Source organism: Ceratotherium simum, chromosome 5 (genome assembly GCF_057802395.1).
Source record: "Ceratotherium simum simum isolate JZ-2026a chromosome 5, ASM5780239v1, whole genome shotgun sequence".
Taxonomy (NCBI): Eukaryota; Metazoa; Chordata; class Mammalia; order Perissodactyla; family Rhinocerotidae; genus Ceratotherium; species Ceratotherium simum.
In genome coordinates this window covers 63,236,183-63,252,779 of record NC_141904.1, presented here as the reverse complement: position 1 = coordinate 63,252,779, position 16,597 = coordinate 63,236,183, and the positions used below count along the sequence as shown (strand labels likewise).

Sequence of the window (16,597 nt, the reverse complement as noted above, 5' to 3'; positions counted from 1 at the left end):
GATAGTTGTATGTCATAGTTGCACATCCTTCTAGTTGCTGTATGTGGGACGCGGCCCCAGTATGGCCGGAGAAGCGGTGCGTTGGTGTGCGCCCGGTATCCGAACCCGGGCCGCCAGTAGCGGAGTGCACACACTTAACCCATAAGCCACGGGGCCGGCCCAATATCTTTATTCTTAAAAGTGGATTGGCTTTATGATTTTTGTCAAGAGGTATCTCATAAGTAATCATCTTCTCATAGAAGAAGTTATGAAATAAGAGGAAAATTGAGAACTGGTTTAATTTTTATAATAAATAGAAGGAAAATGGTAATTTTGGTCTCAATTATCAGTACCTTTCAAGTTAAAGTAGAATTTTTTTTTTTTTATGAAAGGATTACCAACTGCCCCGGTTTCCCTGGGACTGAGAAGTTTCCTGGGATGTTTGTGGGACTTTCAGTGCTAAAACTGGGACAGACCCAGCTAAATTGGGACCGTTGGTGACCCTAGATCACGGTTATGTACACATTCATCTTTCCATTAGGATACATTAAGTTTCCCCATTTCAAGCACTCTCAGTCCTCAAACCCATAAACCTCTCTGCTAAAATAAAGACCCTTTAATCATCTAACCCTCCTAATACAGTAGGTCCCCCTTATCCATGGGGGTTACATTCCAAGACCCCCAGTGGATGCCTGAAACCTTGAACAGTACCGAGCTCTATATGTACTATGTTTTTTCCTATGCACACATATCTATGATAAAGTTTAATTTATAAATTAGGCACAGTAAGAGATTAACAACAGTAGCAAATAATAAAATAGAACAATTATAACAACAGACTGTGATAAAAGATATGTGAATGTGGTCTCTCTCTCTCAAAATATCTTATTGTACAGTACGCACCCTTCTTCTTGTGATGATGTGAAATGATAAAATGCCTACATGATGAGTTGAAGTGAGGTGAATGACGTAGACATTGTGACCTAGCATTAGGCTACTATTGACCTTCTGACAATATGTCAGAAGGAGGATCATCTGCTTCTGGACAGTGGGGAACCATGGGTAACTGAAACCGTGGAAAGCGAAACCAAGGATAAGGGGGCACTACTGTATTTCCTCATAGTCATTAAGTTGTTTTGAAGTGTTCTTAAAGCTTTTCCTTTGCATTTGTCGGTTTTTGATATTGAAAAGTCAATGTTTAAGTGTGGGAATCCATAGCCATAGCTTTGCTTGCTCTACCATGCTAAGGAGTTCCTTTTGCTTTTTTATTATTGATAGGGATTAACAGACTTTTCTAAGTTCCTGCCTGTCCGTTCAACTGATTTGACTAATTTGGTTCCTAACAAAATATCAGTCATTTCCAACTGTTAAAATTACTGATTTGACTGACATTTTCACTAAATGAATCAATTGTTTTAACTGGTCAGTTAAGCCCAATAGATTCTATTTCTGTGAAAGCCTGTTAGTTACTATAAAATCTTAGCTGTCTTTCCTGTCGCTACACTTTCAGTTTCTCACTAGTTATTAAAGGGGTTGATCCTGGAGTACTGTTTTCCGCTAGGAATCTAAAGATTTTCCTCATCAATGTTAACACTAAGGACACCATTCTTACCTGCAGGTAAGGAAATAAAACATATTCTTTTAACTTGACCTTGAAAAATGAATATGAAATCATAGTCTCTAAAATTCATTAGGTAAATTTCCATTAGAACGGAATGGTTTTCTTCTCTTTTGTCCTTTTTTTTTTTTTGTGCTGAGAAGGAAAATAAACAAGTAAGATGTAAAGAATCACTTAAATGTAAGATTCTAAACAAAAAGCTTTCTTAAAAACTGAAAGAAAAATAGTTTTGAAGTATAAAATGTATTGGAATTGCAATAGAATAGGTGTTATTAGTGCAATATATTCTTAATGCCTGGGGGGCTGAATTATCTTTCACTACCCTCAAGGAAAATTCTGGTTAAAATTATCACCAGGAAGTTTATAAACCCATATTGGGGGGACAGCAATTTTAAGAAACTGGTTCTGACTATAGGGGGATAAGAGCATCGTGGTGAAGCATACAGTCTTTAGGGCCTGATAGGCCACTTTGCTAATTACTTCTGAAAGTCACTTTCTTAAAATCTCAGGTTCCACATCTGTCAAATGGGGACAAAATGATACCTACTTCCTGGGGCTACTGTGAGGAATAAATGAGAAAACACGTGAAAAGTGCTTAGTGTTGTGTCCGAACTGGGGAAGTGCTCAATAAACAGGTTAGCTGTTAACATCATAGTCAGAGTTTCCACTTTCATCATCACTACCTCTATCCCCTACCCCTCCGCCAACCATAAGGGGTGGAAGAGAGTACACACCAAGCAAATACCACTCTGATAGTCTTTTCTTTTAAAACAATTTTATTCAATATTGAAAATGCTGTCTTGAGTGTTACTTCTATAAACTCAACTCTGCACAATAAAGTCAACATCACACTGGATGAAGAAATTCTGATTGGGAAAACGGTTGGAGCATGCCAGGCAACTGATGAAGACAATTTGGGAGATTTAACCTTTGAACTAGATCCATGGAATGTTTACTTTGCAGTTGACAAGGGTAGGTTGAGAATTGTTCTCAGCAAATTTTCTCTCTTATATGCTATTATTTTCATCTGTTTATATTATGACTCCTCTGTAAGACTGAGTTTCTTGAGGGTAGGTATTGGATTGTCTTCATTTTCAGAACCCCTACAAGAAGCACATAGTAGATGCTTGATAAATATCTGTTGACTAACTCTCTGCAAGACACAATTCCTTGCCCACTGATGAACTAACTTGTGGCTGCTACAAAATGACTGCTTTAGCTCTCCACTCTACATGACCTTCCCGCTCATCTTCTCAGATCTAAATCACTCTTCTCTGCTTCAGGTCTTAATTTTTGTGAGAGAGAATCTGATTCGACATTCTATCGTCAGTCATTCACTTCTCATCCAATCAGCTGTGGCTGAGGTTGGGGGCGGATCAGATTACGTGATATGTAAGGTTCTTCTGGGGCTGAGTAGAGAAGATAGGTAGTCATCTTTAGCACACCTGCAGGTTTAAACCACTGTAGCAGATGCTGTCAGTGTCCCGCCCGTAACTCCTCAGGCCTTAACATTTCAGTGGCCTGACTTCCAACAGCCAGTATCTGCATTTCTTTGCTTGAGGGGTTATTTGGGGTCTGACATCTGCCCTACTCCTCCTCCACAAACAGCATGTTCAAAGTGTTGGGAAAATACTACCCACTCCCAAAAGCTCTCAACCAATATCTGAAGAACAGCTCTTTGCCCCAGGCATGGGACAATCTCCAGTGTGTGTTTTGCACTGGCTTCAGAGTTCCCCCGTGCCATTAAGCTCTAGTTGCCCACAGTGGTAACTTGCTTGATAATACACTTTTTATTGGCAGCCATCCCTTCTCTGTCTCGCTACCCCTATACCACGTTGCTCTGGATCACTTCCCAAATAAACTACTTGCACTCATATCTTCATCTCCAGTTCCGCTTCTGGGGGAGCCCCAATAAAGATAGCCACCATCCCTTCTTACCTGAATTGCTGCACAGATCTCTTAACTGGGCTTCCGCTTACACACTTACCCCCTCCCGTAGTCTCAGCAGAGCATCTGGAATAAATTTTTTTTTAAGTCAAATTTGATCATATTCCTCCTCCACGTGAAATCCTCCTGTAATTTTCCTTTGCATTTGGAATGCAATCCAGACTTCTCATCTCAGCCCCAAGCCGCTGTTTTCTCTGGTCCTTGCCTCTCTCTCCAACCTCATCCTGTTCCTTGTCTCCCCATGTCCATTACACTGCAGCCAGACCTCTGCCTGCCACGGGACCTCTGTCCTTGCGTTTTTCAGGACCTGACCATTAGACATTATTTTTATCACATCACAGTTTTCATTTCCTTAATAATATATCTATTTAAATTTTTTTTCTTTTTTACAATCGTCTGGTGTTTGTCTCCCGGCCCGGATTGTAAATTCCATAAAGGCAGGGACTTCATTGTCGTGTATACAGTCCTCAGCACAATTCCTGGCACATGATTGGCACTCCATAAATGTTCGTTGAATGAATGGATGGATGCATTGGGTGGAAGGCAGTCCAGTGAGTCATGGTCTCATTACTGCGTTTTCATTTATGATGTTCTCTCTGCTGGGAATGATCTCCCCCCACTCACCACCATGTCCTTATCCTACATATCCTGCAAGGCCTAAAATAAGGGGCTCCTTTTCCACAAAGTCTTCCCTTTTTGTTTTTGATACCAGCTAACACCATATGATTAATGAGAGTATTTAGGTGATAAACAATTACACACTGTGCCTATATTTTGAATCAGTTTCTTAATTCTAATGAATGGAGCATAATTCACACTTAATTTTTTCCTTCCCTATGTAATGAAGTAATTTTGAAAATGACAGCATGGGCCAGTTTGCAGCAAGATGTGCTGTTTTGTTACAGAGCCTGGGACCGTGGTTACTGCTGCCTGCCTTGATGTGGAGAAAGCTGGGTTTGCACGTGTTCAGTCCTTATCCATTAAGGCTTGTGATCATTTCCAGCGGTGTGTGGCAATTCCAGTGACTGCCTATATCTGTGTCGTTAATGACAGCTCACCTTTCTGTGATTGGTATCTGATTAGGTGAGCTGAGACGGGTGAGCAGACTTAAGAATTCAGAGTGAGAGGAGAGCAGAAGTATTGCTATATTTATTGGCTCAACTGGACATGTGGTATCATCAAATTGACTCTTCTTCGGTCTCATATTCTAGTCCTTGGAAATGACCTGTTGAAAACTGGGTTTCCTGGATCTGATAGTAAGTTATTAAAAGCTTCCATTTTGGAGTCACAAACTTGGCTTGGAATCCTATTTCTATCACTTATTAGCTGTGTGATCCTGGGTAATTTACTTGAGCCCTTTGATCTTCAGTTTCTTTCTTTATAAAATGGGATAACAATGAGACTTACTCTTTAGGGTGTTTGTGAAGAATAAATGGGATAATTTATGCAACATTCTGAGCACAGTGCTGAGCATGTGCTGTTTCGTAAATACTATTTATCACAGTTCCATATCCATTATCTGAAACCCTTGGCACTGGATATGTTTCAGGATAAACATTTTTTTTGAATTTTAGAAAGGTAATATGGTGTATATACCATATATTATGCAAGTACCCCAAATTCAAACCCATGAATATCTCTGCAGTGAAGCATTACTCACTCATACTCAGTGAGACAAAGAAAGATCTGACAGTTCAGGTAATGTTTGGACATCAAAAATTTAAGGTCAGGTCAGGTTTTAGTGCCAAATAAATTATGAGAAAATTCTGTTTCAGAGCTTTTGGATTATGGAATTTGGATAAGGGATTATGGGGTTGTATTCCTGTCAGTGTGGCTATTTTTATTCTTTGAAGCGCAGCCTCCGAACCTACATTTCTGTCACTCTTCTATCTCTCCCCTGCCCCCCACTCCAATCTCTCGATTCCTCATTGGTCAGCTGCCCCCATGTTTCCTAAACTTTATTCCTGATTATCTAATGAGAAATAAAACCTAGCCTCTGATAATTACTACTCATGTGGTCTTGTTTTGGCCTCAGTTACTCTACCTTCCAAATGGTGATGATAATTGCACCTGCCTCATAGCATTGTTATAATGATCAAATACAACAAGCTTGGAATTTATCCTGTACAGGAGTTGGCATACACTCAGTAAATGCTATCTTTATACTCCTTCTCTTTTTCCTTCTTCTTCCCCCAGGAGGATCCTAGTTAATTAACCAAACTTCTACCACATGCTGCACCCAATGCTGTAGCCCTTGGAGGTGACAGGAGGAGTATTTGCTGTGCTCATTTGCTGTAAGGAGGTTGCATCCTGTTAGGGTGATAAGATGAATACATATAAAACAACAATAGAAAATACAAGATGATTTAAATTAAGTTGTATGTGTTGTGCTTTAACTGTTAAGAGGAAGAACATGTGGGACTAGAGTATTCAGGGGAGCTTCCTAGAGGAGTGAAATCTATGTGAGTCTTTGAAGAGTGAGTAGGATTTAGAGGTTGAAGACTTAAGAGTGAGCATTTGGGGTAGAGAGAGCCCAGTGAAGAAGTGGGTGAACATACAAAGGTGTAAGTAAGTCTGCTGTGACTATAGAATGGTAAGGAATGTCCCTCTTGACGACACCAAACCGATGCTCCAGATTGAAACAATCTCAGAGGATTATCTGATTCCCACTCATGTCTTTTCCATTGAGGTGATGTCCCTGAAAGACTTCTGAACAAGTACCCAGCTCGGTGCAGAAAAGAAATATTCCCAGATGCGGAAAGTCTTACCAAATTCATACCACCTTTTAGGAAATGGCTTCCCAGATGATGCTCCAAAGCTGGACCGTCTGCACCGGGATAAATAGGGCAGTCCCACATATGCATTATCCAAACTAGTGGATATTTATGGGAAAAGCATGACATTTTTAAAAGCTATCCATCTAAAGTGCTTTTTCTTCTTAAAAAATAAAACAGGTATACAGGCAAAGAGATGATTGCAAAAGATACAGTAGTTGCAAAATTCTTGTGTCACTACCTTGACGAGTCTCCTGACATGATCCATTATGCCCTGAGCTTGGGGCCAATTGGTTCTGGACAACTCTTTGAGCAAGCGCCAAATGCTGAAAATTTCATCCAGGTGAGCACCAGTTGCTGTATTTCCAGGGAGCTTTCCCAAGAGGCTGGAGTCATTTCATGGCCACAGTTAGCGTAGTGTTGGTAGATTCAGCAAAAGGAGCTCTGACACAGCAGAGAGGAATCGGGCCTCCTCTGCTGTCTTGCTGGAAGGCATTTGGGCAAGTCCATTATCTTGCTACCAGCCATCATTTTCTCCCTTTTGTAATGAGCACAAAATAACTTAACATCCTATTTAGCTGGGAAAATGAATCAGAGGCTAAAAATCACGCTGATTTCCTCAGAGATAAGTCTATGTGATGACATGTGTGGTGATGGCTCATTCTCTTGGCACTGGGAGTGGTAGATCAGCTCCTCCGTCATCCTCTTGAAATTCTAAACTTTCCATTGGTAGAGGATGGACACAGTAAGGTTTTTGCCTTCCCAAGACGAGATTCTGCCTTGGAAGAAATCCCTCCTAACTCCTAATTTCCACAGATCCTTATTTCAAAGTGCCAATCCCTGTTAGCTGATTTGTCAGCTAATTGTCCCTTAACCCAAACATCACCAAACACTCCACCTAAGCCAGAAATGTGGCCGAGGAAGCCATTAAGGACCTATCTCTTGCTTTGGTCCTAACCCTAAATTTTCTCGACAAATTTCACAAACTACAAGCTGAGTTTTTGCATATGTTGTGAGTTTTGGAAGCTGAGGCACTCAGCCAAGAGGTTTCCTGGGTTGATGTTCATTTTGAAATGCAATGCCAAACTGTCATTTTTAAAAATGGAGTTTGGATAAAGATGGAAGTTTTGTAAACATGATGCTAACCAGCATTTGGGCCTTCACATATGCTTGCTCTATTTCTGGATGACTCCCTCCACCCATCACCCAACTCTAATTAATTTCTACATTTTCATAATTATCCTTTAAATCTTAAATGTCACTTATTCCAACAAGCTTTCTTTTGTTACCATAACTAGCTTGGTTCTCACTGTTATGAGCTCACATTATAAGTTCTACTTCCCCTATCAGAACACTTATTAGACTCTAACTGCCTATTTAATTGTTTGTCTTTTCTCATTAGACTATAGCTTTACATATGTTTCTGAGTGGTTCATTTTTGTGTACCAACCCCTCCTATAGTGCTTTGTGCATAGTGAGTACTCAGTAACCTTAGTGGATGAATGAACGAATGAATGAGATAAATAAATTTTTAAAAATGTAGTTGTTCCCAAACGCCTGGATACTTGGTGTCGTATTGACCCATTCCAATTAATGCCAACTGAGATTCACGCCAATGCTATTATATTATGACTGTCTTCAAGTTCCTGCCGTGGGATCATATTGTTGATTGCTATATCTCTAATACCTACAACTATACCTGGTACTTAATTTGTACTCTCTCTCTCTCTATATATATATATTTTTGTGTGTGAGGAAGATCAACCCTGAGCTAACATCCATGCTAATCCTCCTCTTTTTTTTTTTTTGCTGAGGAAGACTGGCTCTGAGCTAACATCTATTGCCAATCCTCCTCCTTTTTTTCCCCCGAAGCCCCAGTAGATAGTTGTATGTCATAGTTGTGCATCCTTTTAGTTGCTGTATGTGGGACACGGCCTCAGCATGGCCGGAGAAGCGGTGCGCCCTTGCACGCCCGGGATCCAAACCCAGGCCACCAGTAGCAGAGCTCGCGCACTTAACTGCTAAGCCATGGGGCCGGCCCTCAATAAATATTTTTTAAATGGTGATTGACTTGTCATAATGGGAATAACTACATTTGTTATAGTGCTTTATCACTTATAAAGTACTTTCAAAATATTTTATCTTTTTAAATATTTTGCCTAAGGTCGCACAATTAGCTTTCAGTGAAGATAAGATATGACCCATGCTTTTCTTCTACTATGCCAGGAAACTTTGTCTAAAAATAAGCCACTCTGGAAGGAGATTAAAGGTCTCCCTTTGTTCCACCAAAATGCTTACATCTATGTGTCAGTCTTTGACTAGATCCAGGCATATTCTGATGCCATCTTTATTAAATGAAAATGGCCATATACTTGTCTTTTCCAGATTTATTACTTACAACATGTACATTAAAAAAAAGTCAATTCTTTCACCTGAAATAATGTTGTTCTACAAGGTTGCTAAAGAATTGGATTATGAAAACCCAGAGATAGTTGCAACTGGATGTATGTATGAAACAATGATTTCAGTGTTTGATGACCTATGTCCCTCCCACACAGGTAAGCTTGATAAGCTTTTCAAGGAGCAGCAAGTGCCTTTTCTTTAGACTCTTCACTTTAGATTTTAAAATACATTTGGGACAGTTTTGTTAAGTTAAACAAGGGAGGAAGAGGAGAATTAAATAGTCTCATGTTGGAAGTTATCATTAGATCTGGGAAATCTTTTTTACCTCTTAGCAGCTCCTTAAGGAATACTTAATTCTTTTTTTTTTTTTTTGGTGAGGAGGACTAGCCCTGAGCTAACATCTGATGCCAATCGTCCCCTTTTTTCTTCAGGAAGACTGGCCCTGGGCTAACATCCATGCCCATCTTCCTCTACTTTATATGGGACACCGCCACAGCATGGCTTGACAAGCAGTGTGTTGGTGCACACCCGGGATCTGAACCTGCGAACCCTGGGCTGCCGCAGCGGAGCTCGCGCATTTAACCGCTGCGCCACCAGGCAGCCCCTGGAAAACATAATTCTTAAACACAGCTCTGGCTAGAGATCCTTGGAGCTAGAAATGGCAGGGGCTGTGTAGATCTCAACCTTTATGCTTGATACTTAAATGACTTGATATCTTGTTTCTTAGTCCATTCGGGCTGCTGTAACAAAATACCATAGACTGGGTGGCTTAATAACAACAGTTATTTATTTCTCACAGTTCTGGAGGTGGGAAAGCCTGAGATCAATGCACTGGTAGATCTGGTGTGTGGTGTGGGCCTGCTTCCTGGTTCTTAGATGTCCGTATTCTCACTGTGACCTCATATGGCAGAAGGGGCAAGGGAGCTCTCTGGAGTCTCTTTGATAAGGGTGCTAATCCCGTTCATGAGGGTTCTATCATTATGACCTAATTATCTGCCAAAGGCACCCTCCCTCCTAATACCATCACATTGGGGGAATTTCAACACATGAATTTTGGAGGGACATAAATAGTCAGTCCATAGCACTTAGTAATGCCAGACATTTCCTATTTGGAAAGAGCCAGTAACATGGGTAACATGTAGTCCAAACATATAGGTAATTGTATGCTTTTTTTGGTATTTTATTTGAATTATTTTACATGATATAGTTAGAGCCATTATTAATGCAAACCATGGGACACTTGCCAAGTTCCACTGCTCGTTCCATTCATGAAAATGCAGAGTGGTCACCCCTCTCTGCCATTTGGTCTTCCCATAACAATCCCACCATCTTGAGTCAACCTGTGCTAGAATGGGCCTTTAGAGCACTGAGATTAAGTCCACCCAGATTGCATGGTCATAAATCTCTTGCATTTGTGGATTTAACTAACAGTCATGGTTTTGCTAATTGCAAAACACCCTGAGGCACAGATTTGAATTGTGTGTTGTGGAGCCAGAGCACAGTGCTCAGCTAGTGAGTGAGCTTAGTCAACCACCTGATACCTGCTTCTCTCTGCTTATTGTTGTACAAATAATAATACACATTAGGTGGCCCAAGGGATCATTTACTTGTTCAACTACACATCACCACATTTTAAGAATGAATTTGTTGCCATGGAGGTATTTGTGAAAATAGGGATTCACAAAAATTTCTAGATACATCTATTATTAATGCCAAGTGTCTGTTGTAGCTGGAAAGTATGGTAATAAGTGATCTAGCGGGTACTGGCATCAAAGGTGTCCAAGAAGGTGTGGATGTTTGGGTGGAGAACACAGGCTTAGCAGTAGAATTTCAATGCTTGGTAAGGGAGAGCCTAGAATAGGGGTGGCATTTGGATTTCCTCTCTTGTGCCTCTCTTCCTCTCCTGATCAATTGGTGGTGTTTGCCTGGATCATTGAATTGAGAAGGATCCTGAGGTTAAACCTGGAAGCAGCTGGAAAGAGTACTTTGTCATGGATATAGGAGAGTGGAATGTTAGTATGCATCTATAGGTTGCAACCAAAGAGAATTTAATGCTGAACTTTAAGAAATAGATCTAGGACTCTTTAAATCTCTCTTGACTAGCTGATATGAGTTTTAATGAGGCCGAGTTTCCAAATGTGATTTGTAGACTTCAGTGACCCAACTCTGTGGAGAAGTGATACGTACGGGACAGGGACCCAAGCATGACAGTATGCCCAGCAATGTTCTCGTGTTTTCTCTGCTCCTCACTGGTGGAGTTTCATGCAAAAGCTGTTACATAGCCCAAGTGACCTTTTAAGCAGAATGCTTTTTCTTCTTAAAGTTACTTATCCTGATGGCCTAACTAATCAAAAAGAATCCACTCCTCTCACCAGATTTGAGCCTTTCTCCAATATGGAGAGAAAAAACAAATCTCTTACAGTAATAAATCCACATCCTCTCTGGCCCTCACACACCAAAGTATTCACTGCAACTGCTCATAAGGATGCTTGTAACCCCCCACACGTGGTTCGGTGTATTTTTATAGGCCAGCTAATTAGCACAATTTTGAGTCTTTATGGGTGCAATAAAAATCATAGTATGGCCAAGCTGTAAACGACACCTGCTCTTATAGGACATAAATGAAATTTATTGAAGGAAATGTAGAGGCTTTCACATAAATCATCTGTCTCTGTAGAGCAGTGCTTCTTAACCTTTCTTGGGGGTCATGGATACCTTTGAGATGCTGATGAAAGCTATAGACCCTATTCCTAGAAAAATACACAAAATATATCTCAAAATATAAAGAATGTCACAGATTCTATGAAGTGAAGTTTCTATGGATCCCAGATTAAATTTTTTTGTTTGACACATCTGGCATGGATTTTCAGGAGACACAATAAATAAGCATTCTTCAGAATATGATTTCTACAAAATAACCCATGAAAGACGAAGTCCATGATCAAATAAGTTTAGGGAGCAATGCATAGCTGGAGATTCAAAATACATAATGACGTATGAGAAACCCTAAGAAGTCTTGCCATAAAGAAACTTTTTAATCTTTGTTTAACTTAACATTTTGCATTTGACATATTAGGGTTTCAGAGGAGACATTTTGGGAGATGTTGGTAGACACAACTTAGTGCAAGACCCACACAGCGACTTACCAGCTTTATAACCTTTGGCAAAGAACTTAACTCTGTGAACCTCAGTTTTCTCATCTGTAAAACGAGGACAATAATACTCATGCTGAATCCGTGCCTTGCACTGTAAATGTTAATTATTATTTAATTTTTATTATAAAAACTTTCCCTTTTTGCAATTTGCTTGCTTTTATGTTTGACTGTCAAATTCCTTCTTTTCGACAACTTTCTGATAAGCTAGTTTGAGTTTGTGGGTATGAAATATAGAATTTCTTTTGTATGACACACAATATACAGACATCTGACTGAGATGAATAAAATGTAATAATTACGTTTTACTTAAACTTTTACAGTGTGAAAAAACCTTGGGCATGATCTCGTTTTGTCCTCACGTACACACTGTGAAGTAGGATATTGAAACTGATGTTATTCCTTTTTTATGGATGACGAACCTGGACCTCTGAGAAGTTAAGCTAGTTTTAAGGTCACAGAGCACATGACAAAGCCAATCCTTGAACGTGGGTTTTCTGAGTCTCTTTCCATTCCACCTCCTGGAATATATATTAAAAGCAGCATATAGAATGTCATACGCTGGTTTGAGAGGATACCCCAACAAACTCTCTAGTGGAAGAGATTATACTTATGAAAAATACAATAAACTTTCTGGTGTAAAATATGTAATTATACATTTATATATGATGTATATATACACATACAGATATATCCCTACTGTATAAAATAATATATGGCATGTAGTACATTATAGATCTTTGACTAATTGCTTTGGCTAGCACTAGAATTCATTTGTGTTCCTTGAGAATGGAGAGTCTGGGAACACGGATCATTTGGGAGCAGAGAGAATCCCATCATAGTTTCAAAATTCTCCACTAAGCCTGTTCCTGGGGGCACATTTAGCTCATTTGTAGAATAAAACCGCCACCACAACAAAGCGTTTATTTACTGTTCAATTTTCCAGTAACTGTGACAATCATTGTAGAGATTGCTCCTGTCAACGATTTCAGCCCTGTGTTTAAAGCTGCACACTATTCATTCTCCGTCCTGGAAACATTAGGAGGTAAGAGACCCCTCACTTCTGTGGTATTAAAGCAGGCACAAGGGAACTCCTCCCAGATCTCAAAGGAGTGACCAATGGAAAAGAGCATGTAAGTTGACAAAACACAAGCAGGTGAGGAGGGAGCATTGCAGGGCTCCAGATCTACAGAGAAGTTCATTTTCACTAGTAATGCTCTCAGTGTATCATCCTGATGGTTCCCCAAAGGCTCCCTGGAAATTTGATGTCAGATCTAGGATTTTTGTAATGGACAAAATACACATGGTATTAATTTTTTTTCCATTTCTCTTCCCTCTCGCCTCTAAATTAGGTCCAAGTGTAAAGAGGGTAGGGACAATGTGGTCATTGTCCATGCAATTTAAATCCCGTGAACATCTGAGGTCAGATTTTAGGTCCAGAGTCAAGATTTTGGTCAAGGTCCTATCTCAGCCATGAATTAGAACATATTTGCTAGCATAAACCAAAGCACATTAGATTTGGAAGTGACAGCAGAGGTAATACTTGCATCTTCTGTCATTCAAGAGAGGAATACATCCCTTCCTCAGCATCTCTGGATGGTGGGTCCTCCAGGCTTGGTTTGAACGCTTTAAGGGATGGATGGAACCAATTGTGTGCTGGAGTCAAATCATACTGGCTTACAAGGGCCAATTGTTAAATTTTCAGGAATTTTATGACCTAATTATTAATAATTGTCATTAAAATAAAATGATATAAACTTAGTTACATAAATTATATTAAAAACAAAATTAAATACTCAAAGCTCAGCACTTCTTAATTATGTTGTACTTTTTACTGTTATCTGTACCCTTGATGTTATTTACACCTATTTGATCTGCAAGGTGAAAATCTATATATATAATGGTATATATAGCTCTTCTTAACATAGTGTCATTATGCTCATTGCTTAAAACTGGCTATGATGGGAGTATTTACACCAGGGAAATAGCCAAATACGACATATCAGGACTTGATTCATTATTTTTTGGTCATCTAGACTTAAGAAAGTGATAGAGAAAATATTAATAATGCAGATTAAGCTTAAAAGTCTGTTGTATCTGAAGCTATCACTGTATCACAAAAATTGTGGAAGTATTCTTCTAGCAATCAAAAACTATTATCCAATTCAGCAAAGAAGTCATTGCCATCATTGATGAAGTAACGAAGCTCTGACATTGTTTTACTTTCACCTTACTCTTTAACTTAAAGGAAAACATCAACTAACGTTTATGTTGGAATTACCCTCATTTGTCAGTTGCAATCATAGTATGGTTGTGGATGGGAGACTTTGGTAAAAATCAGTGAAAGCGATCCGCAATTCTATATGGGAATTCACAATAAAGAGTATTATATATTTTATTATTATTTGTAAATTTTATGCTATACTTCTTTTATATGAGTAAAATTTATAATAAGCTTATGTATTTATGTGGATATGTATTCACACATGCACTTACGCACACACACACACACACCATTTTGTTTCCAGGGAGCTGGTTGTTAAACATTTGCCGGCACATCAGTGGGTAGAACCCACACTACTTCACATCAGCTTATTTCCTTGGCAGACAACTACATTCATTAGACAATTGTTCTGACGAGAGACTAGGAAATAGAAAGCCCATGTATTTGGATTTCAGTTCTTTGCCTCACCATGCAGTTTTGAACAAGTTCTTAAGCTCTCTGTAAAATAAATGCACACCTATTTATATCCTAGTTCTGGAACATAACACAGTTGAATCTTACAATATACGACCAGACAATCACAGATAAAATGCATCTAAATTGAAATATTGTAAACAGGATCCTGGTCCCCCATCCCCTGCCCCATGGACTTCTGTTATCGTTTCAGGAGCGCTCAATATTGACTTCTGAGTAATCTTTTGTTGATAGAGCCGCATTACCATAACTTCTTTCCTCCCTTCATATTCTCCCAGTTGTGTGGTGGTCTTCTAGCTCTAGGGAGTTCTAGAGTTAAAGGAGCATTATGATGAGTCTTTATGTAGAAGTTAAATAGTTCACAGTTTTCTAATTATCTCCTAGCTGATAAATTGTAATCTGGAGCAGAGGGTCTGAGCATTGCTTCAAGGGTCCCTGAGGGAAAAGACCCTTAGCCTTCAGATTACCAAAGAAATTCCATGACTCTCCAATGTTAACAATAACCAGTCTAGGTTTTAAAATAGAGATTGGCTTTTTTTTAATAGACTTTATTTTTTAGAGCAGTTTTGGGTTTACAGCAAAATTGAGCAGAAGGGACAGAGATTTCCTACATACCCTCTGTTCCAACACATGCGTAGCCTCCTCCACTATCAGCATTCCCCACCAGAGTTATACAGATATTACAGTTGGTGAACCTACATTGACATATCATTACCACCCAGAGTCCATAGTTTACATTAGGGCTCACTTTTGGTGGTGTACATTCTATGGATTTGGACAAATGTATAATGACATGTATCCACCATTATGGTATCATACAGAGTAGTTTCGCCGCCCTAGAAATCTTCTGTGCTTCACCTATTCGTTCTTCCCTGGCCCCTGCCCCCTGGAAACTCCTGATCTTTTCACCATCTCTATAGTTTTGCCTTTTGAGACTGGTATTTTTAAAGATAGCATTTTATGGGAATCAAGTTTTTTATGTCAATTTCTTTTCCAACTATCCAAAGTTGTCCTGAAATGTACTTTTATGTTTTTAAGGTAAAACTCTTTAAATGTATTGGACACTTCTATGTTTTCTTAAGCATAACTTAATACCTTCTTGATTTCTGAGGAGAAGGATTTAGAATTTTCAATTATAGCACTGTTGATTTGGAAGGGCTAGAAAGATTCGACCTCTTTATTTTACTATGAGAAAATTGGGGCTGGAGAGAGAATTGGGTGAAACAGTTAGTGGCTGGCAGAGATGCTGGCTAAATGCAGAATTCCAAGTTTCTGGTCCAGTTCTCTGTTGAGTATTCCAGGTTGCTTTACTTGGATAGATTTTGATGACTCAGGTCACCAGAAGTCTGAAAACAAGTTCTAAGAATTCATACCAAGAGCTAAGTGGGTCATTCCTATGTGTGCTATTCTCCAAATAGCTGGCTAAAGACCCACTGTACCAGAGAGAAGACTTCTAGGACTTCATAAGGGAACAATATGATGTAGCAGAAAAACCACGAGCATTGGCGTCAAATAGAACTGGCTTCAAATTCTGTCTCTGCCACTGTTAGTCAAATGACCTTAGGCAGGTCACAAACCTCCGTGTGCCTTCAAGTTCTCATCTGTAGAATGGAGATTACAATAACTATGTCACAGAGTTGAGATGAGGATTAACTGATAGTGTATATGTAAACTATGTGATTCATGCTAACAGCAGCCATGGCAGCATTGCCAATAATAATAATAATAACCACTAACATTTATTGAGTGCCTACAATGTGCCAGGACTTTTTCCTTGCTTTTTCTCTCCTTTTTTTTTAACCATTCCTTGATCTTCCCTACCCGAGTACATAAACTGAATGAAGTGAGGAAAGGGTTGGTGTTTAGAGGCAATACCCATCAGAGGATTCAAAATCTTCACAACTCAATGGCAATTTGCTTTATAGGAGGAAATTGGAAAGTTAAAACTACTCTGGAAACAAACTATCCTCTGAATATCAAACATTTAGCCTATAGACCTTGAGGACATTTAAAAAATCCATTAATG

At 39.3% G+C, this 16,597-nt stretch overlaps 1 pseudogene; it reads left to right on the top strand.

Annotated features, from left to right (window-relative positions):
• Positions 1-16,597, top strand: part of LOC147917064 (cadherin-related family member 3-like) — a 63,305-nt pseudogene that overhangs the window by 23,464 nt on the left and 23,244 nt on the right.